Source organism: Hipposideros armiger, unplaced genomic scaffold (assembly GCF_001890085.2).
Source record: "Hipposideros armiger isolate ML-2016 unplaced genomic scaffold, ASM189008v1 scaffold_7, whole genome shotgun sequence".
Lineage (NCBI taxonomy): Eukaryota > Metazoa > Chordata > Mammalia > Chiroptera > Hipposideridae > Hipposideros > Hipposideros armiger.
Genome location: NW_017731357.1, coordinates 390,665 through 415,611, shown reverse-complemented (window position 1 = coordinate 415,611; position 24,947 = coordinate 390,665). Strand labels below are relative to the sequence as shown.

At 41.9% G+C, this 24,947-nt stretch overlaps 1 protein-coding gene across 7 annotated transcripts in view; it reads left to right on the top strand.

The window, feature by feature from the left end:
• The first annotated feature begins 1,753 nt into the window (after window positions 1-1,753).
• Window positions 1,754-24,947, top strand: part of JADE3 (jade family PHD finger 3) — a 113,228-nt gene continuing 90,034 nt past the window's right edge. For 6 of the 7 annotated variants that reach the window (XM_019649337.1, XM_019649373.1, XM_019649363.1 and 3 more), the window contains exon 1: window positions 2,125-2,249. The gene's annotated coding sequence lies outside the window, so the exon portion shown is untranslated. Of the gene's footprint in view, window positions 1,838-2,124; window positions 2,250-24,947 lie in introns of those variants that run through there. The other variant, XM_019649344.1, reaches the window with a different exon arrangement.

The following is a 24,947-nucleotide window of genomic DNA, read 5'->3' as shown; positions in this document are numbered from 1 at the left end:
TTCTCTGGCGAGGCAGATCAGTCGCCGGCTTCTGGACGGCCCCAGCAGTTTATTTTTAATAGGCAAAAATTGGAAATAACCCAAATGTCCTTCTATGGGTGAATAAACAAATTAGTGCATCCACAGCATAGCAATACTACCATTCAGCAATAAAAGGGAATGACGTATTGATAACATGCAACAATTTGGGTGGATCTCAAGGAAATTCTGCTGAGTGTAGAAAAGCCAGTTTCAAAAGGTGTGATTCCATTTACCTGATTTTAAAACAAAATTTTTTTTTTATTACGGAACAGTGTTGTTTTTTCCAGGACCCATCAGCTCCAAGCCAAGTAGTTGTTTCAGTCTAGTTGTGGAGGGCACAGCTTTGTGGCCTATGTGGGGATCAAACTGGCAACCTTGATGTTATGAGCACTGTGCTCTAACTACCTGAGCTAACCGGCTGCCCTTACATGACTATTCTTGAAATAACAAAATTATAGAGATGGAGAACATGTTAGTGGTTGCCAGGAGTTGGGTTAGAGTAGAGGAAGGAGATGACAGTGACTATATTGGGTAGCAGGAAGAATATCTGTGGTAGAAGAACAGTTGATTGTGGTGGTTACCCGAATCTACACATGTGATAAAATTGTATAGTACTACACACAGACACAGAACATTGCATGTAAAACTGGTGAGATCTGAATAAGCTCTGTGGATTGTACCAATGCCAATATCTTGGTTCTATAAGATATTACCATTGGGGGAAACTGGGTGAAGAGTACATGGGACTGCTCTGTAATATTTTTTACAGACCCTGTTAATCTATAATTATTTCAAAGTAAGTGAAGTATAATACATGATGTAAGTCTGAAGGACTATGAATATTTTAGAACTCATACATTTGCATATTATAAAATAGAATTACATCTTTAATATACAAAACAGACAAACTATAAAAGACCCCACATTTTTGTTTAGCCTAGAAATGTAAATGAAAATGAAAATATGAATTCATGGTAATTGCACAGGGTACACAGCCAAACTCAGACAGGTAAATCAAAAAGGGTTTGTTGCTTAAACATCTGTTATGAGTCAGGATTCCATCAGAGATGCAGACCAATAGGACATTATATTTGTGTTTATAAAATTTGTTCATTCATTTATTAGAAGATATTGGCTTACACAATTGTGGGGCTGGCTAAGCAAACCCAAAATCTGCAGGGCACACAGTCAGAAAAGAATGATCAGGCCCACCCAGATTATCCAGAATAATCTCCCTTACTTTAAATACTCCCGAAGTCTATGTAATTTTGCTAACAATTGTCACCCCAATAAACTTTAATTTTAAAAAATTAACTGATCAGGAGCTTTAACTATATCAAAATATCTTCACACCAACACCGAGATTAATGTTTGATTGAATAACTCGAAACTGCAACCTAACCAAGTGGACACATCAAAGAGCCACGCAACATCATAAAGCATTTGTGCATGCAACTGAATAAGTGTATTCTGTGAATAGACACCTTGGCTTTATAGGTAATACATGCGCTAACCATTTAAATCAAGTGCCAGACGAGGAGTTTTCTACATGAGGGTCCACTTATAGAACTTTGGAGTTCAAAGGGGCCGTGAAAAGCTTAGTTTGTATTTGAATGTAGCCGAAGCACCTCCTGGGGTCCTTCCTGGCACCCGCGGCGGCTGCAGCCCACCCAATAGGAGCAGAGAGAAAACCACCTGGAGCACCGCGCGGCGAGTGCGGGAGCACGAGGTGGGCGGAGTCTCGAGGCGCTCTGGCGGTAGTAACTGCTCGTAGCCCGCCAGAAGGGCGCTCGGCGTTCGGCGGGGAACCAGTCGGGTAGGGCGAGCTCGGCCAGCGGTGGTGATGGGGGGGGGGGAGTGCGGGAGGGGGAGGAAGGAAGGGGAAGAGGCGGAGCGTGGGAGCCCACAGTGTCAGGAATACAATAGTGCTCTGCGCCGCTTTAGCCGCCGCTGTGCCGCCGCCGCCCAACCGCTTGCCCGGCGTTGAGGCCTGACGGGCCCGGAGGGCGAGGGCCGAGGGCGGGAGCTGAGGCGCAGGGGGCGGCCCCAGCGGATCGGGCGGCTGGGCGGGGGGGCGAGGGTGGGGAGGAGATTGGAGGGCAGGTGCGAGGGAGGGCAGAGAAGAAAGCCAGCAGTTCGGGGGGCGGTCACCACTCCAACCGGACTCGCCCGGCACGGTGCAGTGCAGAGCGTGGAGCTAGGAGGGAGCTGCGACTGGCTGCACGAAGGTAGACGCCACTGAGGCCGCGAGTGGGCTGAGGGGCGGCGCGCCGGGTGGGCACGGGAGGGGCTGCCTCAGGGAGCTGAAGCGGGCGGCGAGCGGCGCAGCGTCCCGGCCCGACCTCGCGGTGCTCCAGGTCGCTCCGGCGTCCCAGGCGGCTGGGGGCCGAGAGCGTGTGTGCGCGGAGGTAAAGTGGCCGGCAGTGGTCGGCGCGGGGGGCGGGGGCGGGCTCCCGAGCTTGGCTGCAACCACACTCAGGCAGGCGTGGAGCGCCATAACTGTTGCGGCGGATCCCTCCGGTGCCCCCTCCTGACGCCCCCTCGCTCCCTGTCCTCTGCCTGGTCTCCGGGCTCACGGGGTCAGACCCGCGGCTGGGGGACCTGCTCTGCGGGACGCCTGGAGCCGGATGCTCTGGGGAGCGAGGGCGCGCCCTGGCTGTTTCGATGTTGGGGGGCGGGAAGGAGCGTGTGCCCGGAGAGGGGGGCCGGGCGGTGAGGAGAGCGGCGAGGTCCTGGGTGAGCCTGGGCGCCCCCGCGGGCTGGCGAACTTTCCCTCCCCCTCGCGTCATTGTTCTGGCGCTGCTGATCCGGGTCCGCCACGACCACCGAGTGCCGGGCGGTCCGGGGGGTTGGACAAGCGAGAAGGCTTTGCGAGTCTTCTGGAGAAAATTTCCCACCGCTGGGCTCGGCAAAGTTAACTTTTCTCCAGCGATCAAGTTGGTTTTATTCTCTCCGCCGCGGGGCAATCGATTAAAAAAAAATAGACCGACTCCCACCAATCTTTTTCTCTCGCTTTTCAGATCCACTGCTTCGGAGAAGTCTTGTCTTTAAATTGCACAGGGCAACCTGCGTTTATTATTTGGGAGAAGGGAAGGGGGGCGGGATCTCGAGTGAGTGACCATCATGGTGGTAATGTGAAGGCATTTTGAAAAGTTGGTATCATTGTGTAGTCCTGGGACATATATAGCTCCTAGGCATTTGGCAAGAAACTTTTGGGCGCTTCTCTGACTTTCGGAGTTGCAAGGAAATCCATGGCCTCAGATGTGCGCAAGGTTTTTTTTCATGTGAGATCCGTTTATCTGTGAAGCTGTGGAGTAGATCCCAGCACCACCACACCACCCCCCACCTTCCGCCGTCTGATTGCACGAGAAATCAAAACCGTGTTGATGGTGATTCCAGTGGCCTGGAGGGAAAGACGAACTCGTTCCCCGTATTCAGTATGATAAAGATAACTGTCTGCTTCTCTCTAAACTCTAAAATAATTTAAGTAAAGACTAGTTGCACAACATTTTGGCTAACTTTAAGCAACCCAGAATCCACTTTCCCAGAGTAGTTCTCCTCTTAAATACCTTCCCTGCAGCCACTTGTTGTCAGCCTGGGGGTGGGGGTAAAGGGGTAAGAAAGGAGTGGGCCCGAACAAAGCATTGTTTTTATTTAATTTAATACTTTCATAACATCTGTAAACAATGGGAATGTGGATCCCAGCCTCTTTGAATAGTGTAGTTCTCATAAAGCATCATATGATTACTCTCTGGATAAGTGGGAATATATTTTTTTGTTGTTGTTGTTTAGCCCAGGAATATTCTGTCTCCATAACGTATCTTTTTTTTTTTCATTTAAAGTGAGCTCTGAGCTTAAATATTTGAACTGTAAAAGGATAATACCTCACTTCAAGGGGTGAAGGGATTACATGAGGTTTTGGGGAAGTGCTTTTCAGTTAGTGTGAGCTACCATCATTGCCACCTTTTCTTCAACGGTGCTTTTCTACAGTTAATCCGGTCTTGTTGCCATGCAACAGTGCCTTTGTCCAGACCACTCTGGAATACTGAGGGGTTCTAGAACCCACACTTGGTATATATAGCTCCCCGTTTCCTCAACTGTTTGCTGTGTCTTGGTCTTCTCAGTACGATCCTGTGAATCTCCCTCACAGGTAAGGGGAAGTATAGAAGGGTGTTCCACTCCTTCCTGAAGTGTTTGTAATCAGCTGGGAGCCAGGAGTGACTTGGAAGCAGCCTTTAGGGGCACCTGTGACCCACCATCTGGCCTGTAGAGAAGGTAGGAGCAGGAGAGGTGATGGTACAGGGCTCTCTCATCAGAGTTGAGATGTATGGGTTAGCGCAAGTTAAAGAACAAAGGATGTTGAAGGCTTTTAGGTTGAGTATGATCCTCTTCTTGAATAATGCTTGTCTTTGCCCTCCCTTGTGTTCTAACTCCATAGCAACCCATTTCTCCCCTAAGATACACAAAGCCATTTCTTCTTTTTGCCCACTATTTCGAGGTCTGGCTGGAACTAGGCAAGTCTCTGGGGGGAAGTTGGGAGGCAGGAGGCATCGGGTGTTTGTGAAGACATTACAGAGGGCACTTATAAGCCTTAAGAAGGGACACAGAGGTTGAAGATAGTCATAGAACATAATGTACTCATGGAGACGACACAAAAGAAGGAAGGTAGAGATCATATGCTGGCTCACATTAAGAAACTCTCTCATCAGGGGATAACTTACTATAACCTTTACTTACCTCACTTTATAGGTGACGGGTGGGTGTTGGGGGGCACCCATCTGGCACTCTCCTGAAATGGCTAATATGGGGACACTTGAATGGTTTACAAGTTTCTACCTGTTCCAGTTACAGTGGCTGGGAAAGTGAAGCATTCTGGTTTGTGGGGTGGGGAGGACCTAGAATGAGTGGGTAGAAATGGTGAACAAATAAAAGGGTGCTAGCAAGTGATCATTACAGACCAAGTAACTACTGCTTTGAGTTTTCTGTTTTCTGAAATCTTCTGTATTCTGGAATGGGTTGTTTTTGCCTCCTCTCTGTATGTCTCTCCATAGACAATAGCAAAACTCTTATCAGAACTGCCTCTGTGCTTTTCTTGAGGGACAGCGAGAAAGAAGGGTCCTGGGGAGAATTTGCCTGACTCTATAGCTAAGTTTGGGAAAAGTAAAGTAAGAACTTGGAGGGCAGTCAACTGAAGAAAGTAGGGGGCCTTGTGTGGGGAAATAGTACCGGTGCTTTGACCAATAGGAAATACCAATGCATTCATTAATATTCTTCAAGTAGTAAATAATTTAATCTCTTACCACAACCGAGAAGTTATGGCTGAGCCCTGCTGCCCAAGGAGTTCCTTGTCCCTTGATATTGCCCGATAGGCAAGGAAATGCAAGCCTGGAGAATATAGTACCAGCATGACACTAGACCTTGTGTGTTGTAATCTCCTGGGGGAAATTGTTATTATTATTTTGAAATTTAAAAAACTTATTTTGATATAATATAATTACAAAAAAGTTGCAAGAATAGTACAAAGAGGTCCAGTATTCCCCTTTCCCAAGGTTGCCAGTTATTAACAGTTTGCTCCCATTTGCTTTATCATTTGTTCTTTCTGTTTCTTTTTCTGAACAATTTGAGAGGAACCATTGAGAGGCTGGTACTTGTCAAGGGCATCCTGTCATGAAGACTGGGTCAGATGCAGCCGTGGGGTATAGCAGAACATTGTTGGTGATGCAGGGCCCCAGAGATAGGGTGAAGTCTACCTACAGCCATAAAACACACATTTGTAAATCACATGGACTCTCTGGTGCTGGATATAGGAATCATTATCAATTGTAAAATGGCCTAGATAAACGCCTCTTTTTGTCATCATTCATGTCAAGTTTGTTCCTAATGATGCCAAACTTTAATATTGTTATGAAAATCTTCTCTACCCCCCAACATTATGCCATAATATATTCTCCAACATTTTAATCAATTCATTCAGCAATCATGTATTGAGTGCCTCTAAATTGCTAGGGGATATAAGAGGTGAAAGATATTCATCCCATTACAATCGCAACATCCAGAGGAAAGGAAGTGAAGAAAATGACAGTCACAGCCAGGGGAAGAGTATTCTGCTGAAGGTGTTTACAGGGGGTGATTGGAACACCAGGCTGGTTAAGGATCTGAAGAGTAGATACCTGGGAATTATTTGGGATATATATGAATGTGAAGATCTGTCTTCTCTGAGGCTTGCCACTCTTAGATGACAAGGTTCATGAATTAGGGATGCCTTTTGTGTCATGCACCTAGCATAGGCTATGGGGTCAGGCCAGCTTGGATTCTAATCTACCACTTGATCTTGGCCAGTTACTTAACTTCTCTGCCTCAGTTTCCTCATCTGCCAAACCATATCTCTGAGGTGGTAATTAATTGAGGTAACAATTGCTCTGTAAACATTCATTTTATCTTCCCCAGCAAAAATGTAGTATGTGGGGAAATACCATGAAAGGTATTAGATAAGTAGGGTGGGATTCAATAGGGTGTTTCTATCTTTTTCTACACATAATTACTAATTGTACTAAGAGTCATGATGGAGATTACTGTGCGGAAGAAGAACAATACCTTCCAATACCAGCAACGATGGTTTATTAACTATTTCCTGTGTGCTGAGCACTGAGCTAAGTGCTTAATGTAGGATAGCTCTCTGAGGTGTGAGTCTCAAAGAAGTGAAACAAAGGTAACTTGCCTAAGGTCACAGCGGAGTAAGAATAGAATGCTTCTGAGGGAGACCAGCAAGGAGCCCTGGGGCCTGAAGGATGAGCAGGAATAAAAGCAAGGTACAAGTCAGAGAGAATGGATTGCCAGGTAGAAGTAACAGCAGGTGTGAGGGCACTGAGGTGGGTGAGAGATGTAAGGATCTGTAGAGGTTTGGCTAGGACCTGGGGAAAGAGAGATGAAATAGGCAGAGGAAGATTGACAGGGCCTTATGGGACCTCATTAAGGAGCTTGTGTTTTATTCCAAGGGCAGTCGGAGGCTTCTGGGAGGTGTTTTTCACTTTTTCTTACATTGTGCGTGCGTGTGTGTGCGTGTGTGTTTTCCAGAAAAGCATGTAGGCCTAAGCAAAAGTGGTTTAAGAAAATCATTTCCCTGTCAATGTCCCACTTTGTGATACAATAGAGGCAATGTTTCTAACCCAAACAGTTTTTACTGCCCACCATTAACGTGGCCAGAAAGAGTTGCTATGATGCTGCAAGAAGCTGGTCCTACAGAATGTTTCTAGAAGGAGGTTTAATTAGTCTCATACTGAGGATTTTTAGGCTGCATTAAGGGAGCTCTTTCAGCTTTCACCAAGCCCTGTCAAATGGGGGGAAAAGTACAATTGGGAGAAAAAGTAATTCCTGGAAACCTGAGTTGTTCAGTGTTAGAAATTGAACTATTGAGTATAAGACTTTGGTTTAAATAAATCATGATAAAGATGCTTCAGTGACTAAATGGAAATTTTTTATGGCTTTTTTTTTTTGGTGTGTGCCATCTGTGATGACAGACAGCACATTTGTGAGAATCTGGGAAGACTTAGGCATTTTTTCAATACTTTTTATTCTCATACAGGTACTGCAGATTTTTCTGTTTGAAACTATTTATGTGCAGAGTAAACTTCACAGGAGGAAAACTAGCATGCTTTTCCCCTTTCCATGTGTCCTGGGCCACAAACATATTTACTTTGAAGTAGCCTGTGTCAGTTAGATTTGCAGGGGAGGGTGGTGAGCGGGTGGCTGGAAGATCTAAGATGGCCTCGCTCACACATCTGGTGGTTGGCAGGCTAGGTTGGTCTAGGACAGGAGTCTGCAAACTTTTGAGACGGAAGAGCCGCCCAGGAGTCAGCAAACTGTGGCTCGCGAGCCACATGTGGCTCTTTGAGTATATATGTGTGGCTCTGAAGTAGAATTGAAAATGAAAATAAAACTATCATAGTTTCATTTATAAAAATTTTAAAGGGTATTATTCACATAATGGTGATTATGTAAAAATATATTTATGGCTCTCAAATAATTTTTAAATTGTTGTGAGGGACAGGATTGGCTCTTCCAGGGGTCAGCAAACTTTTGAGATGGAATGTACCCAAAGAGCCACATGAGCCGCAGTTTGCAGACCCCTGGTCTAGGAGGCCTTAAGCTGGATTGGCTCATCTCCACTCCAAATGGTCTCCTCAAGCTGGCTAGTCTGAATTTGTTAACATGGTGGTCTCAGAGGCACAGAGAGTAGTAAGTGAGAACAAGCATCAGTGCCCAAGCACTTCTCAAGTGTCTGCTTGTGTCACATTTGATATTGTCCCATCAGCCAAAGCAGGGAGTGCTTTCATGGCTAAGCTCAGAGTCATTGTGGGAGGGGACCATCCAAAGGTGTGGATTCAAAGAGATGCAAAAAATTGGGGGCCATCACTGCAGTAATGCATAATAATTATTAATGAATGTAACTTCTTTTCCTTCGACAAATCTTGTTAAAACTCTCATTTCTCAATGTAGTGTATTCTTGAGACTAAGTAAAATTATTGTGCTACCTTCCTCTTTTACTGAGTGTGGAGCTGAGTGATGGTTTTTCTAGGAGGAAACCAAAGGGAGGCAGTGTGGCTCTGGACATATTCTCATGAGTGACTTGACTGCTCATTGATCTTGTGTAGCTATAATCAAAGGAGCCCCCCTGGGTTTCCTCAACCTCCTGCTCTAGGTTTCTCACAAAAACTGTAAAGCACTAGGCTATACTAGTTTTTTTTTTTGGTTGTTGTTTTTTAAATTTGGAAACTGTGTGTCTTTCCAGGACCCATCAGCTCTAAGTCAAGTAGTTGTTTCAATCTAGTTGTGGAGGGCGCATCCTAGTGGCCCATGCGTGAAATGAACCAGCAGCCTTGGTGTTATGAGCCCTGCTCTCTAATCAAGTGAGCTAACCAGCCACCCCTATACTAGGTTTTGTAGTCAAGAAAAAGATGGTTAATTGGGAACCCAACATTATCTGAAAGATGAGAGAAGCATTTACAGCCTTTTCTCAACCTTTATGTGATTTATAGTTTTTACCTAAGAGAAAAAAAATCCTTATTTGGGCATTGTAATAAGAATTAAGGATTCTCTATAGATCTGTTTTATTTGGTCAAGATTTTAAAATCTCCCTGTGGTTACAGGGAAGTATCCAGTATTGTGCTGTAAAGTAAGTGGCCAGTGACCAGCAATTTGGGGCATCAGCCATTGGCCTTTGATTGTGAAGTTTTCAGAAGTAACACCTTTCACATAACAAATAGGCTTTACAACCAGCTTGTGGCCTGAAACATGTTACATGAAAATACAGCTGGACCCTGGGAAGCACGTGTGAGAAACTAAGTAGAAGGCTCACTTTGTACATCTTAAAGTTGTACATTCCTCCAGAAAATGGTGTGGTAATAGAATCTCAGCTTCCCTTCTTTTCTCCTAGGATAAAAATTAAAAATGAAAAATCTCTGACATTTTAAAAGTGAGGGACTTAGAAATAGCCATCAAAATTATAAATGCTCATGTCATTTGATCTAGCAAACACTTCCAGGAATTTATTCAACAAATATTTCCATATTACTTGGAGTATTGCTTATAGTAGCAAAAGATTGGTAATATCCTAAGCATCAGTCAAGGCTCAGTTGTACAGTAGTATATATTACATTGATATTGCATGATCTCCAAGATGTACAAAGTGAAAAAAAAGCAAGAAACAGAACAGTATGTATTATATGCTACCACTTGTGTAAAATAGATAGTGAGGCAATAATATATACATTCTTATTTACATAGACATAAAATATTTCTTGAAGGATATTCAAGACACTTATAGTTTGGGGTTATATATGCCCGGGGCAGAGGGGTGGAGGGAGACTTTTCACTGCATAAACTTTTATATGTGCTTTTTGAATTGTAAGCCATGTGACTATATTACCATATTTTTTAAATTAAATACATTTATTTTAAAAGAGAGATGGTGTATGATGATGGTGATGTGAACTTCCATGGACTCCCACCCATGTTGACCTCGTCAGAACTATCCCTGTTAAAAATAAATATATCCTGTCAGGTTTGTTTCCTAGAAATGCCTCTGAATAATGTACATCTGAATTTTTAACTATAGTCCTGCCTTTTCCAAAATGTCACATGAGTGGAATCATATAATATGTAGTCTTTTTGGTGTAGATTTTACTTGATTCATCTATGTTATGTGAATGAATAGCCTGTTCCTTTCATCGCTGAATGGCTTTCCATTGTATGCATGTACCACACTTTGTTCAAGTCACCTGTTGAAGGACAACTTGGCTGCTTCCATGTTCTCGGTGATTATGAATAAAGCTGCAGTAAATATTAGCATACAGGTTTCTGTGTGAACACAAGGTTTCTGTTCATTTGGGTAAGTACTTAGGAGTCAGATTACTGAATTTTTATAAGAAACTGCCAAACTGTCTTCCAAAGTGGCTCTACCATTTTGCATTACCACCAGCCACAAATGAGGTGTGTGTCAAGGTTCATTTTCCCATATATGGATGTCCACTAACTCCAGGATCATTTGCTGAAATGACTGTCCTTTCTCCATTGAATTCCTTTTGCACCTGTGTCAAAAATATGACTTTGCTGTGTGGGTCTATTTCTGAGCTCTCTATCCTGTTGCATTAATCTATGTGTCTATCATTTTGTCATTGTCACAAATCTTGGTTAGTATAGCTTTGTAGTAAGTCTTGAAATCAGGTAATATGAGTACTCTTACTTTTTCATTCTTTATCAGAATTGTAGTGGTGAGAGAGGACATGCTTCATTTGTTCCAATCTTGGAAAGCATTCCATTTCTCACCATTAAGTATGATGTTGGCACCAGGGGGTGCCAAAAAAATGTATACATATGGGCTGGCCGAGTGGCATGTTGGTCAAGAGCTGGCTTGGGACGCCAGCTCTGAGCAGCAGGGCCCCGGTTCGGATCCCACATGAGGGCCAGTGACACTACCTTCTACAGCTAAGATGGTGAACAACAGCTCGGCCTGGAGCTGGGCTGCCAAGAGTCGCCGATGATGGCGTAGGCTGCAATTGGGCTGCAGTGGGCTGCCGTAAAGCTACCGTGAGTGACTGGCAGCCGGTGTGAGCTGCCAAGAGCCACCGTGAGCGGCCATCCAGAGGCCGGCGACCGATCTGCCTCACCCAGGAAGAGCGCAATGATAATACCAACATGGGCCAGTGAAGCGACATCCTCCACAACTAGACTAAAGAACAAAAGGGCAGCAACTTGTCTGTTCCCCTTCCCCAATTCCCCAGTAAAATCTTTTTTTTTTAAGTATACATATGACTTGTATTCATCTTTTGTTATTATTACAATTTTAATACTTTTTTTTCCTTTCTTAAAACGTGTATACATTTTTTGGCACCCTCTGTACATACCCTATTGTGTTGAAAAGAATAGCCATAGTAGGCCTGAGGCTGTTTGTTGTCTTTAGAAGTCCGCTTGCAAGATTGGCCCTTAGCTGGTGTCTGGGAAATTGGGTTTTCAAAAAAAATTTTTTATTATTATTAGTTTCAGGTGTACAAAACAATGTAATAGTTAGACATTTCACCCCTCACAAAGTGATAACCCCTCTCCCCCAATCTATTGCCTCTCCGATATCATATATACCTATTATAATTCCATTGACTCTATTCCCTATGCTGTACTCCGTATCCCGTGCAAACGTTTTGAAAATAAAATACCTTCATTTATTTATTTTCCAATTCTCTTCATTTCTTTATGCTAATCCAAGTTTCCACCTTAATCATAATCTTTCTGCCTGGAGAATTTTCCTTTAAAATTTCTGTTATGCCAGGTCTGCCGACAGTAAATGTTTTGTTTTTGTTTGTCTGAAAAAGGCTTTATTTTTTCTTCACTTTTGAAGGACACTTTCATGGGATGTGGAATTCTGAGTTGAGAATTTCTTTCCCTCTTTCTACATGATACTTGCCTTGTTTGCATGGTTTCTAATAAGTCTGCTATAATTCTTATCCTTGTTCCTCTATAGTTAACATGTCTCTTTTCCTCTGGGTGTCTTCAAGGTCTTTCTTTGCCTAGGTGTTGCGTTTTAATTTTTTTCATAGTTATCCTATTTGGTGTTCACTGAGCTTCTTGTATCTGTGGTTTGTTGCTTGTCACTAATTTTGGAAAGTTCTCAGCCATTATTTCTTCAAATAATTCTTGTGCCCCATTTTTTCCCCTTCTCCTTCTGGGATTCCAGTTACAAGTATGTTATACTGTTCAGTATTTTCCCACAATCCTTGTATGCTGTATTCCATTTTTTTCACTCTTTTGTGTCTTTGTTTTAATTTTTGTTGACCTGATCAATAAACTTGATATTCAAGCTCACTGATTTCTTGGCTGTGTCAAGTCTGCTGTTAAGCATGTTGTTTTTTTACTGTTTATTTCTAGCATTTCCATTTGAGTCTTTCTTACAGTTTCTGTCTCTTTGAAATTATCCATCTGGTCTTGCATTTGTCTACTTTTCTCATTAGAATCTTTAACATTAATCATAATTCTTCTAAATTTCATTTCTGATAGCCACGACATCTGTGTCATACTGAGTCTGGATCTGATAATTGCTTTGTCACTTGGAGTATTTTCTTGCCTTTTCTTATGTCTCATAAACATATTGAAAGCTGAACAAGGGCAGGAGATACTGAGGCAAATAATTGATATATTTGAAGAACACAGGTTTCTTTCTGCTAGGCCTTTAGTGTGGGGTACTTGAGTTAATCTAGGCAGGAGTTGACTTGTGTTTGATGTTTGTTTTTGCAGTGGGCACCAGAGACTTCTGATTCCTCTGGTGATACCTTCTTTTTGCCTCCTTCTTGGCTTTGGGTTTTTCCTTTGTGCTGTTTCCCAAGAGTTGTCTCTTACAGCCCTCCCAATTGTATTCCACTGTTACTAACCATGTAGCTGGTTTGCCAGGTGGTGGTTGGTGAGGGAGGAGGAAGATCTGTGATGATTTGATTAAGCCTTAGACTTACACAGGTACTGGAACCTGGGTCTTGAGTGTGTCCTTCGCAAGATTCCCTGCTCCTTCTCCAGGGGTGGAGCTTCTTTTTCCTTTTCCTCTGCTCCTTTTCCGTTGCTGCCGTGAGGACACCCATGTCTTCAAGCCATGAGTTTTAAGCCTTCCCCCCCCTGCAGATTAAGCCTTTTGTTCTGTACTGGAGATAAAGGAAAGGTGGATTTCACAATGGATGCTGTTTTCCTCAGGCAGCCAGCACCACCATGAGAGCTTTCTCTGGGTGTTTCCCCATCCTTCCTGTAAGAACCTGGTGGGGTTCCTGTAGGAAAAACTTGTAAGAGGATGGGAATGCTCCCCCATGTGGAGCCCAGGAGCTTCATACTCTCATGGCACCCTATACTCTGGCCTCCAGTAATTTATCAGATTTTTAGTTTAATCTTCCTATTTGCATGCTCGGATTATATGTGTAGGCACCTGGCTTTTCCGATACAGAGATGCTGGTTTGCCCTGTGACCTTGGTTCTCTGAGAGGTCCCAGAAAAATGTCTCGCTTCTTTCATGGAAGGGTGGGAATGATGGCTTCTCAGTGCTTTACATGTCAGAGCTGAAACCTGAGTCCTCAAATACGTTTTAATCTATATAAATGTCTAATGCTGTGCATGGCCCATAAAACTCAGTACAGGTTAGTTTTTCCCCTTTTTTTCTTTTTCTCACCCCCTTGAATTTTATGGTTTTATGGCCAGGGAGCCAGAAATAATTGATTCTGGTTTGGGTTCTCTGCCTATTTTAGGCTTTAAAAACTTCTACACCACTGGCAGTATATTAAGAGAGGCCAGTCTTGCTCTCTTCCAAAATGCTGTGTATCCCTTTGTAATTATTGAGCACATTGTTAGTGCTCAGTAAATATTTTCCTTATTCAAAATTAGAGCATAATTAAGACTTTCTAGAGTAGAGGTTTTGCTAGTGACCATGTGTTTGCCATTTTTATTCCTCACATTTCCAGATGTAATTCAGTTTAGCAAATATTTGATGAGTGTCCATTATTCTATGAGTGAGGCACTAGGTGTTGAGTAGAATACAAGCCTGACCTGGCAATGGAGTAACCAAGGGGTTCCCAAATGCAGTGGAAGCCCTGTGGATGGAAGGATATTGCAACTTGGGAAATATCGCCATTTCAACCTAGAAGGATTTTTTAAATTCTCTTTTAAATTACATTTTTAATTATATTAGAGATACATGAATGCATTCCAGTAAAAATTGTAGAAAGATCAATGATTGTCTATGTTATTGTTATGACATCCTCATTCCATCACATTTTCCTTCCCAGGATGACTTTTGATTACTTATTTTTGTTTTACTATGTAAATTGTTATATCAGATATCATGCCATCTAATAATTTGCTGAAATAATTTTATTTTTAAGGGAATAAGCACCCAAATTCATTTAACTTTTAAGGAGTGTTTATTTATGTATTTTCTCATTAAACTTTGTTTTAATGGGTCTCAAAATTCTGTAACAGGTTTTTGGTCAAGTTGTTTCCATTAAGAAGTACCTATTTTAAAAACTAATAACTTAAAAACTGCCACACAAAAAAAACCAAATGTTGGGCCGGCCGAGTGGTGCGTTGGTTAAGAGCTGCCTTGGGACGCCAGAGGGCCCCGGTTGGGATCCCACATATGAGGGCCAGTGACACTGCCCTCTACAGCTAAGATGCTGAACAACAGCTCAACCTGGAGCTGGGCTGCTGTGAGTCGCCGTCGGCGTAGGCTGCAGCCCCTGCGGCAGTGGATTGCCATGGGCTACCGTGTGTAGCCAGCAGCCAGCGTGAGCGGCCAGCAGCCAACATGAGCAGCCGTCCAGAAGCCGTCTTTTTCTTAGAATGACCATCAATATTTTCCTTCAGCTCAGCAAATTTGCAAGCAATGTGGGCTGTGTGGCAGTCCAGTACAGTACATATCCAGCACTGACTGATTTGGCCTGGCCCTGGATAGTTCAGGATAATCACCTGAGCTGTGAAGCCAGCTTGCCTCCATTGGTGGTTCATTTTTGCTGTCACCAGCCACATTGCCATGACTAACATCTTTGACAGACACATTCTTTTTTTTTTTTTAGATTTTTTTTATTGGGGAATTGGGGGAAGGGGAACAGACAAGTTGCTTTCCTTTTGTTCTTCAGTCTAGTTGTGGAGGATGTTTCACTGGCCCAAGTTGGCACCATCATTGCGCTCTTCCCGGGTGAGGCAGATCAGTCGCCAGCTTCTAGACGGCCACTCATGCTGGCTGCCGGCTACACACGGTAGCCCATGGCAACCCACTTGCCAATGCCGGTGACTCACGGCAGCCCAGCTCCAGGTCGAGCTGTTGTTCAGCATCTTAGCTGTAGAGGGCAGTGTCACTGGCCCTCATATGTGGGATCCAAACTGGGGCCCTCTGGCGTCCCAAGCCAGCTCTTAACCAACATGCCACTCAGCCAGCCCAACAGACACATTCTTGATATTGAAGCCCACATTGTCCCCAGGAAGAGCTTCACTCGCTCAAAGCTTCATGGTGCTTCTCAACAGACTTCAGTTGTAATGTTGACTAGAGCAAAGGTGACCATGCCAAGTTTGAAAACACCAATCTCCACTAGGCACACAGGGGCAGTACCAATACCATCAATTCTGTAGACATCCTGGAGGGACAGACGCAAAGGCTTATCACTTGGGTGAGTTGATGGCAGGATGCAATCCAGAGCTTCAGGCAGTGTGGTTCCACTGGCATTGCCATCTTTGTGGGTGATTTTCCATCCCTTGAACTAAGGCATGTTAGCACTTGGCTCCAGCATGTTGTCACCATTCCAACCAGAAACTGGCACAAATGCTATTGTGTCAGGGTTGTAGCCAATTTTCTGGGTTTTTTTGTTTGTTTGTTTGTTTGTTTTTTAGCTGAGCCATCCTGCTACCTGTTGGCAGCTCAGCGGCTGCTCAGCTTGGGCTGGACTCGAACTGCTGTTGCTCAGAGCTCAAACTCTTGAGCGAGCTCTTAACCAACTGAGCCACTCGGCCGGCCCTATGTAGCCAATTTTCTTAATGTAGGTGCTGACTTCCTTAACAATTTCCTCGTATCTCTTCTGGCTGTAAAGCGGCTCTTTGGAATCCATTTTAACACCAACAATTAGTTGTTTCACACCCAGCGTGTAAGCCAGAAGGGCATGCTCATGGGTCTGCCCATTCTTGGAGATACCTGCTTCAAATTCACCGAAACCAGCAGCAACAATCAGGACAGCAAGTCAGCCTGAGATATGCCTGTAATCATGTTTTTGCTAGTCTCTCTGTCCTGAGGCATCAATGATGGTCACATAATACTTGGCTGGCCTCGAATTTCTACAGGGAGATATCAGTGGTGATACCACGCTCAGGTTCAGCTTTCAGTTTATCCAAGACCCAGGCAAACTTGAAGGAGCCCTTTCCCATCTCAGCAACCTCCTTCTCAACATTTTGATGATTCCTTTGTTGATTCCACCACATTTATAAATCTAATGGCCAGTAGTGGTGGAGTTGCGGGAATCTTCGTGTCCAATAACAACGATGTTGATATGAGTCTTTTCCTTTCCTATTTTGACTTAGATTTAATGGTGGTTTTCATGATACCTGTGTTCTGACAGCAAACCCATTGTGAAAAAGCTAAGGAATGTTTAAACAGGTAACTGTCATCATTCAGTTTGGGTGCAGAGACTGATGATAATGGCTTTTTGCTTCACATATTTTAATTTTTAAATCTGAAAACTTGTTAGTGGTAAATACAACTATAAAAGTCTACTGTGAATAAATGGGAAATACAGAAATTAGCACTGACTGAAAAGATGACCTATTGCCTTTAAAAAATTATTATACAGTAAAATTGACTTTTTTTGGGGGGGGGTGTATAGTTCTGTGGATTTTGACACATGTATAGGTCAGTGTAAACCACCACAGTCAAGGTACAGAGCAGTTCCATCACCCCAAAAAACACCTTTGTGCTACCTCTAGTCCCACAGTCTCCACGCCAAACCCGTGGCAGCCACTGATCTGTGCTCATTGCTAATAGCTTTGTTGCTTTGAGGATGTCACATAAATAGTGTGAGACTGTATGTATGCTTTGGAATTTACTTTTTTTCACTCAGCATAATGCTTTTGAGAGACATCTAAGTTGTGTGTATCAATAGTTGGTTCCTTTTTTATTTTTTAATTATTTTTTCAGTTACAGTTGACATTTAGTATTATTTTATATTAGTTTCAGGTGTACAGCATAGTGATTAGACATTTATTCCTTTTTTGTTGTTGTTGAGTTGTATTCTACTATATGAATGTACCACATTTGGGTTGTTACCAGTTTTGGGTAATTATAAGTAGAGCTGCTATAAAAATTCATGTGCAAGTGTTTGTGTGTACATAAATTTGCACCTCTACGGTAAATACATGAAAGTGAGATTGCTAGAATTATACGATAGTTCATGGTAAAACTGGTTAGCTAGAGTTTGAATGCTAAAATGGATAGAGTAGCAGACCCAAGTTGCTTGAATTCTTCTTTGCGTCTTACTAGCTATGCAACTTGAGTGAGTTTAACCTCTTTGTTCCTCAGTTTCCTCATTTGTAAAATGAGGTCAATAATACTAACCATTTGGATTGTTGTGTCAAATTAATGGTATATTGAGGATAAAATGCTGAGCAATGTCTGGCATACCAAATATATTATTATTATCTCATGTTTAGTAGAACTTTTTCTTGTGAGAAACATTCGTCTTTCATTAATTAAAATGGAGCAGTTAAGTAACCCATAGTGTGGTGTGTTTGGTAGGCAAGCTTCAAAGCGCATGCTGTCTGTGGGGGAAATTTCCAAAGTTGTCCTCAGTGGTGAAAAAGTTTAGGAACATAGATATATGGCAGCCTTATATAACATCCAAAGCTTGGACTAGATGCCCGATTTTGATGGTTTTACTTGTCCTCCCAACATTAAAGAATCATGCTCACCAAAAGTTAGTACATTGTTATACTTCATAAAGAAATGCAAAAAGTTGCTCAGGATCAACTAACACTTGTTGAGTGCTTGCTATATACCAAGCCCCAGGCTATGCACTCCTCAAGGTATAAGCCTTAGTACCCTTCCATAAAATAAGTAATTTGGGTAATCACTAAATGTCATTTTTATGCTTTTTTAAAGCTAACTGTTGAGGACACTTGATGAAGCATGGTCTCTTGGAGCCCTTATGATGTGAACCATCTACGATTTCTCAGAGCCTATCTTAAAACACATCTCTTTGCAGGAAACCTCCCCAGTTTTGAGGAGAGAATTGCAAAAGTTCAGCATGCCCACTTAGTTCTCTCCCTAGAGTGCTATGATTAGAAAATTCAATGGAGGCCCCTTTCTTGCAGAACTGCTGCTTAGTACGATCCAGTTCAGTCTGAGCAAGCATCAAGGGCAGAGGGGATGTGTTTCCCTGTCCTGTGAGGTATGCACAAAAGGCTACCCATTCACCAACTAGACAGTGGAGGAAATCTAGTATGTGGAAAGAGGAACGTAAATGTTCTTTTTTTTATTGTTTGTTAGTTCAGTTTTGTAATGTTTTCACATGACACAATCCATGAACTAAGGATAATTCTTCACCTGGGATTCCAGGCAGATCTGGGTAGAACAAGAAGTCTTGAGCAAACAGTCTGAGATGTCACCTCTGAACTGTTTCCTCACTGCCTCCCCTACCCCACTACTGTCAACAAGCCAACACTCACGTTTACCTGGAGCCTTTCCTCACAGCTGGAACATCCATCCTTCCTTTGCCCTGCTAATCCTGTCTGGGCCAATTCTTTTCAAATTCTTGAAAATTCTAGCTCAGCAAGAGACACCTCTCCTCCTACACCCCACTCATTTGGACACCATTCCCTACTCCATATTCCTTCATTAAGGCCTGTCTTTTCTAGTCAACTTTAATACCTAATGCCATACTTCCTCACTCTGTAACGTATGACCTGAAGGTTTACAACTAGACTGCCACTCCCTGATTGATAGGAAACCCTCAAATTCTCTATATCCTGTCTTCCACAAATACAAAAGAAGAATTGCTGCCTGCTGTTTAATTAACAAATTAAACATCGGTTCTCTTTTTGTGTTAAAAAATTACATGTAATGTGTCCTAATGGCCACATACGAGGCCAGACTATTAACTTCACGAACTCATCCTAGAAAAAGTGCTGCATATCTCATTGCTGAATATCACTATGGTCACATTTGAAGTGCTCCCCTTAGGAAGCTGTGCACTGACGCCAGCGCCTAGTCCACCCTTCGAAGCAATTTTGGAACTCTTTTTCTGGAGTGGCCATCAGAGCTGCCATCGTATTTCACTTGATGTCCTGAGTGTCATCAAAATGTCTTTCCTTTCAATATTTCCTTTATCTTCAGGTAAAGAAAGAAGTCATTGGGGGCCAAGTCAGGTAAGTAGGGAGGGTGTTCCAATACACTGATTTGTTTACTGACTAAAAACTCCCTCCCAGACAGTTCCGTGTGAGCTGGTGCATTGTCATGATGCAAGAGCCATGAATTGTTGGTGAAAAGTTCAGGTCATCTAACTTTTTCACGCAGCCTTTTCAGCACTTCCAAATAGTAACTGTTTGGTTAACTGTTTGTCCAGTTGGTACAAATTCATCATGAATAATCCCTCTGATATCAAAAAAGGTTAGCAACATAGGTACAACAAGTTTGTGAACTTAATTGTCAGACTCGTACATCCTATAGTTTGGAAAAGAAATATGCATTTTGTGGACTGTCAAAAGAAAACTAGTGCTTTGCCATGCTGCTACTGTGAAAAATGTGGCCATACAGTCTGCCTGTGCAGAACCTGGATTCACAGTGTAGGTTACTGTCAAAACTACAGGCAGCTTTTCCTTGGCTCCATCATGGCCTCGAGCCTTCCCCATGATTCCTTGCCTACTTATAATGTCAAAGATCACTAAGAATTTTTTCTTTCCAAATATAGACAAACTTGGGCTATAAACTGTTGTATCCTACTTGTCTTAAATGAAACGCACGTCTTATACAGGAGAGGTGTGTGTGTGTATTACAAGCCTAAATTTAGCTCTCTATGATAACCCATTTAAATCAGGGTAAACATTTTTTATACTTCTAAGTAAACCTACCTATAAAATCTCCAATTGTGCCATTTAGCCCTTTGAGGAGAATCTATGTAGGTGCTTGCCTTTAGGGAAACTGTCTCTAGGCTGCTTTCTTGCCATGATCTCTGTGCTTCTACAGTCCAGGCCCTACCTAACTTCCTTCCATACTGCTGTCCATAAAGACGCAGGCTCTAAAGACCTCTTCCCTGTACCACCATCTCCACTTCTGCCACTAGGTCACCACTGACTGCTCACTGCATAGTAGGTAGTGTCTGCATTCCTGATAGCCTAGCAATTAATGTCCCACACACCCAATTATAACCTTTCTCACCATCCTTACCTTGTACTTCTCAAATCCTCTTCTCTACCCACTCTACCCAAGCATGCCTTCACTGGAGTCTGAACATACCGTGAATCATCCTGCCTATCTGTCTGTACTGCCTCTGCCTGAAGTTCTCCACATTCCTCTGGGTTTGTTCCATCCTGCATGTTCCTCAGAACCCACTTCTGAAAAATCTCTTTTTTTTACTACCTCAGTGGTTCCTTCCATCTCTGAAGGCCCACAGAACTAAATGTCTCAGCACTCATTTTCCCAAATGGGATGGTGTGATAGAGGATTTAATGGCCACAAAGTCCTTTCATCTCTGTATGTACACCCCTTTACAGTGTGGCTTTGCAGCTCTTCCTGTGAAGAGGTGGAGTTTATTTCTCTATTCCTTGCATTTGAGCTGTACTTGTAACCTGCTTTTGCCAATAAAATGCATGAGTAAAGTAACCCTAGGTGACTTCTGAGTCTGGGTCTCAAGAAGTGTTGTAGCTTTCCTCTTGCTTCCTGGAAACCCCAAAGCAACCATGTAAGGAAGCCCCAGCTAGCCGACTGGAGGAAGAGACATGATCTGGATAGAGAGGCCAGTCAACAGCCAACCATCAGACATGTGCGTGAGGCTATTTTAGAACATTCAGCCCCAGTCTCATTGCCAGATGACTTTGTAACCGCATGAGGGAACCTAAGAAAGACTAGTAGAAGAACCACCTAGCTGATTCTAGCCCAAATTGCTGACCCACAGAATTGTGAGCAAATAAAATTGTTGTTATTTATAAATAAATACTTGATTACTTGACATTTAAAAATCAATTCTTCTTGGAACTGTTATATATCTTGTTTGTGCTGGTAATTATATTCATACGCATTTGTCAAAACTTGAACTGTACATTAAAAAGGGTAAATTATACTGTGTATAATTTTTTAAAATTAAGGTATAATTCAAAGCAGTTATGCTGAGGAAATCCATTTATTTGATAAATGTGGCTAAATGTATAGGTAACAGGTTACTGTGAGAAAAGAAATTTGGCCCTTTGAAAATAAATCTGCTTGTAATAGGCACTCAGTATTTTTAGTTTCCTTAGTCCTTGCACACAAATTCTTCACAATCACCTGTCAAGGCTGCTGAAGAAAGCATTTCTGTCCTAGGAGATGGCTGGATCTCAGATAACTTCTAAGATCCTATGATTGGTTTGAAAGGTAAATAAATGACTATTTTGGAATGCTTGTGTAAAATAAAATATATAAGGCGCTACCATGCTGTTCTAAAGGATGGCCCCCTAGAACCTTAATTTTATTTCCAAAGGCTTAAACTCAGTTATAAATAAACCATTAGCCCAGTGTTAATAGAAATTGCTTAAAACTTTAATACAAAAGGATGATTGTCCTTTCATTGTCATACTAGAGCATTGACTGAGAGGCCCACCAAAGAATTATTTAGTTCTCTAGGGGATTTCATCTTTGTTTGGCTCATTATTCAGTAATGATTAGGGTCCAGACTTCTTGAAGTAATGTGTTAAATTACATGTTTTTAGGTAGAGAATGTAAAATTTTCTTTTTGGTAGAAGAAATAATCCCAAAGACTACGGGTTATCTGTCCTACAGGGCATTACTATTCTAATTGAGCTATTTTATGAGGTCTGTCCATTAAGTTCGCGAACTCATCCTAGAAAAAGTGCCACATACCTCATTGCTGAATATCACTATGGTCACCTTTAAAATAATTCCCCTTGGGAAGCTATGAGCTGATGCCAACCCCTAGTCCACCCTTCAAAGCAATTTGGAACTCTTTCTGGAATGGCCGTCAGAGCTGTTGTCTTATTACCCTTGATGTTCTGAATGCCATCAAAATATCTTCCTTTCAATATTTCCTTTATCTTCGGGTAAAGAAAGAAGTCATTGGGAGCCAGATCAGGTGAGTAGGGAGGGTATTCCAATGCAGTTACTTGTTTACTGGCTTAAAAACTCCCTCATAGACTGTGCTGTGTGAGCTGGTGCATTGTCGTGATGCAAGAGCCATGAATTGTTGTCGAAAAGTTCAGGCTGTCTTAACTTCAGGCAGTCTTTTCAGCACTTCCAAATAGTAAACTTGGTTAACTGTTTGTCCAGTTGGTACAAATTCATAATGAATAAGCCCTCTCTGATATCAAAAAAGGTTAGCAACATCGTTGCAACAACTTCGTGAACTTAATTGACAGAACTTATATTCTAGCCTTTTTACTTTCAGTACCTATGTATACACCAAATCTCTCAGATATTCTTTCAATAAGCCTTACATCCTGCTGGTTCCCTTACTAATAAATTAGTCTTTGCCATATGTTCATTCTGTATTTGTATGTGAGTCATGTTTTTTAATTTTGAAAATTGTATTCTGACACCCCAAACACCCTACATCACTATTGGTGGATCACGCCCCAGCCTATACAAAGTCCCTGAAATCCACTACTGATTACTGGGTTTTTTTAGTGCTATACCAGCACTAAAAATACCTTTGTGATTATACTGGTACCTGAAGAGGTCTTCACAGGGAAAAAAACCCCACCAAAACTGGATACCTCTGCAGGTGCTCAAGAATGCTGAAGAAAGACTTTCTAGAACTACTCTCACAAAATGAGAAACTGATGTCCCTTCTATCATGTTTATTGTTCTTTCTATAAGCCGACAGGATGACATTAAGAACCTTTCTTTTAGGAGATCCAGAGATGACAGACTCACACTGGGCCCTTCTTTTCTGTCAAACACTATTTCGATAATCTGCTTTTGCTAGTAATGGCCATAAAATAACTATATTGGAGCAATAAAGATAGATAAACTACCGACTGCCTCAAAAATCTAATAGCTTTAGCAGAATATACTGCAGCTCACTGTGATAGGACCTCCTTTTCCCTAACAGATTTTATTTTAACACTTTACTTTTCACACTAATGAACAACATAATCAAATCAACAAATTCAGCAAATGTGCAGTGTGTTCCAGGCACTAGGCATTATTCTACCCTGACACCCCCCACCCCCTACCCCCACCCTGCCCCAAGCAGGCTCCACTAGTACTCAATGTCAGTCATTGATTTGTAGTTATCCAGGATGAAAATGGAGAATAGAGCCCAAATGGAGGGTTGCAGTCTGCCGTATCAGCACCCAAAGGATTTCAAATGGAGTGAAGCAAAAGAATGGATCTCCTTCATATTAATAAAAGCTTAGTTATGTACATACAAGACCACTGAGTATTAAATACATACAAATTTGTAACACCCTGAGAAACTGTTATTTATAAATATTCTGAATCAGCTTGATAATTTTATTGAAAGAGACATAAAACACATAGCTTGCAATAAAAACTCATAAACTCAGAAATAATCCAGTTATGGTGCCCATTCATACAAAAACCAAACTGCAAACTTTCCATGCAGCATAAGGAATCCTCTTCACAGGAAGTTGGAACTAAAATTTTAAAACACCTGGAGGAGGGGGTGGAATGGGTTGAGGATATGGAACAGGAGTTGTGGAAATTTTTTCAACCCACTTTTTTCCTATTGATTATTAAAACAAAATTCTTTAATATTTCACTATAAAGTGTTTTTGAAAAAAAAATTAATTGGGCCAGCTTCTGCCCTGGGATGTAGCAAGCTGGAAGAAATGTTGCTCCCACCCTTACAATTTTAAAAAAGCCAGCCTAACTTCAAATTTGTGTTTTTTATTGAACCCATCAGAGAGAAGTATTTTGCTCAAGTATTTGTTGAGAGGAGTATTTAAGTATTTTGCTGATTTTTAAATTCGGTAGTTTGTTTCCTTACAGTTGAGTTTTGAGAATTAAACAAAATATTCTGGATAAAAATCCTTTCTTGGTTATGTGATTTATCAATAAATATTTTCTCTGAGGCTTGACTTTTCTTTCTCTTAACAGTGTCATTCACCAAGTAAGATTTTAATTTTGATGAAGTCCAAATGTATCATTTTTTAAAAGATTCATGTCTAAAAACTCTTTCATTAATCCCAGGTCATGAAGATTTTTGCCTACGTTTTCTTCTAAAAATTTTGTAGTTATTTTACATTTTATGTCTATGCCCATTTCGATGCAATCTTTGTATATGATGTGAAGTTTAGGTGGAGATCTTTTTTTGCATATGTATGTCTAATTGTTCCAGCACCATTTGTCCAGAAGACTGTCCGTCCTCCTCTATGTTGCTTTTGCACCCATGTCAAAAATCAATTGCCTGTATTTCTATGGGTCGATATCTGGACTCTCTTTTGTTCCATTGGTCTGTTTTTATCACTTCACCAATATCATTGTCTTTATTATGATACCTTTATAGTAAGCCTTAATATCAATTAGTGTGATTTATTCCAACTTTATTCTTCTTCTTTTTTTTTTTTTTTAAAGATTTTTATTGGGGAATTGCGGGGAGGGGAACAGCGCTGGGGAATTGGGGGAAGGGGAACAGACAAGTTGCTGTCGTTTTGTTCTTCAATCTAGTTGTGGAGGTCGTTGCTTCACTGGCCCAAGCT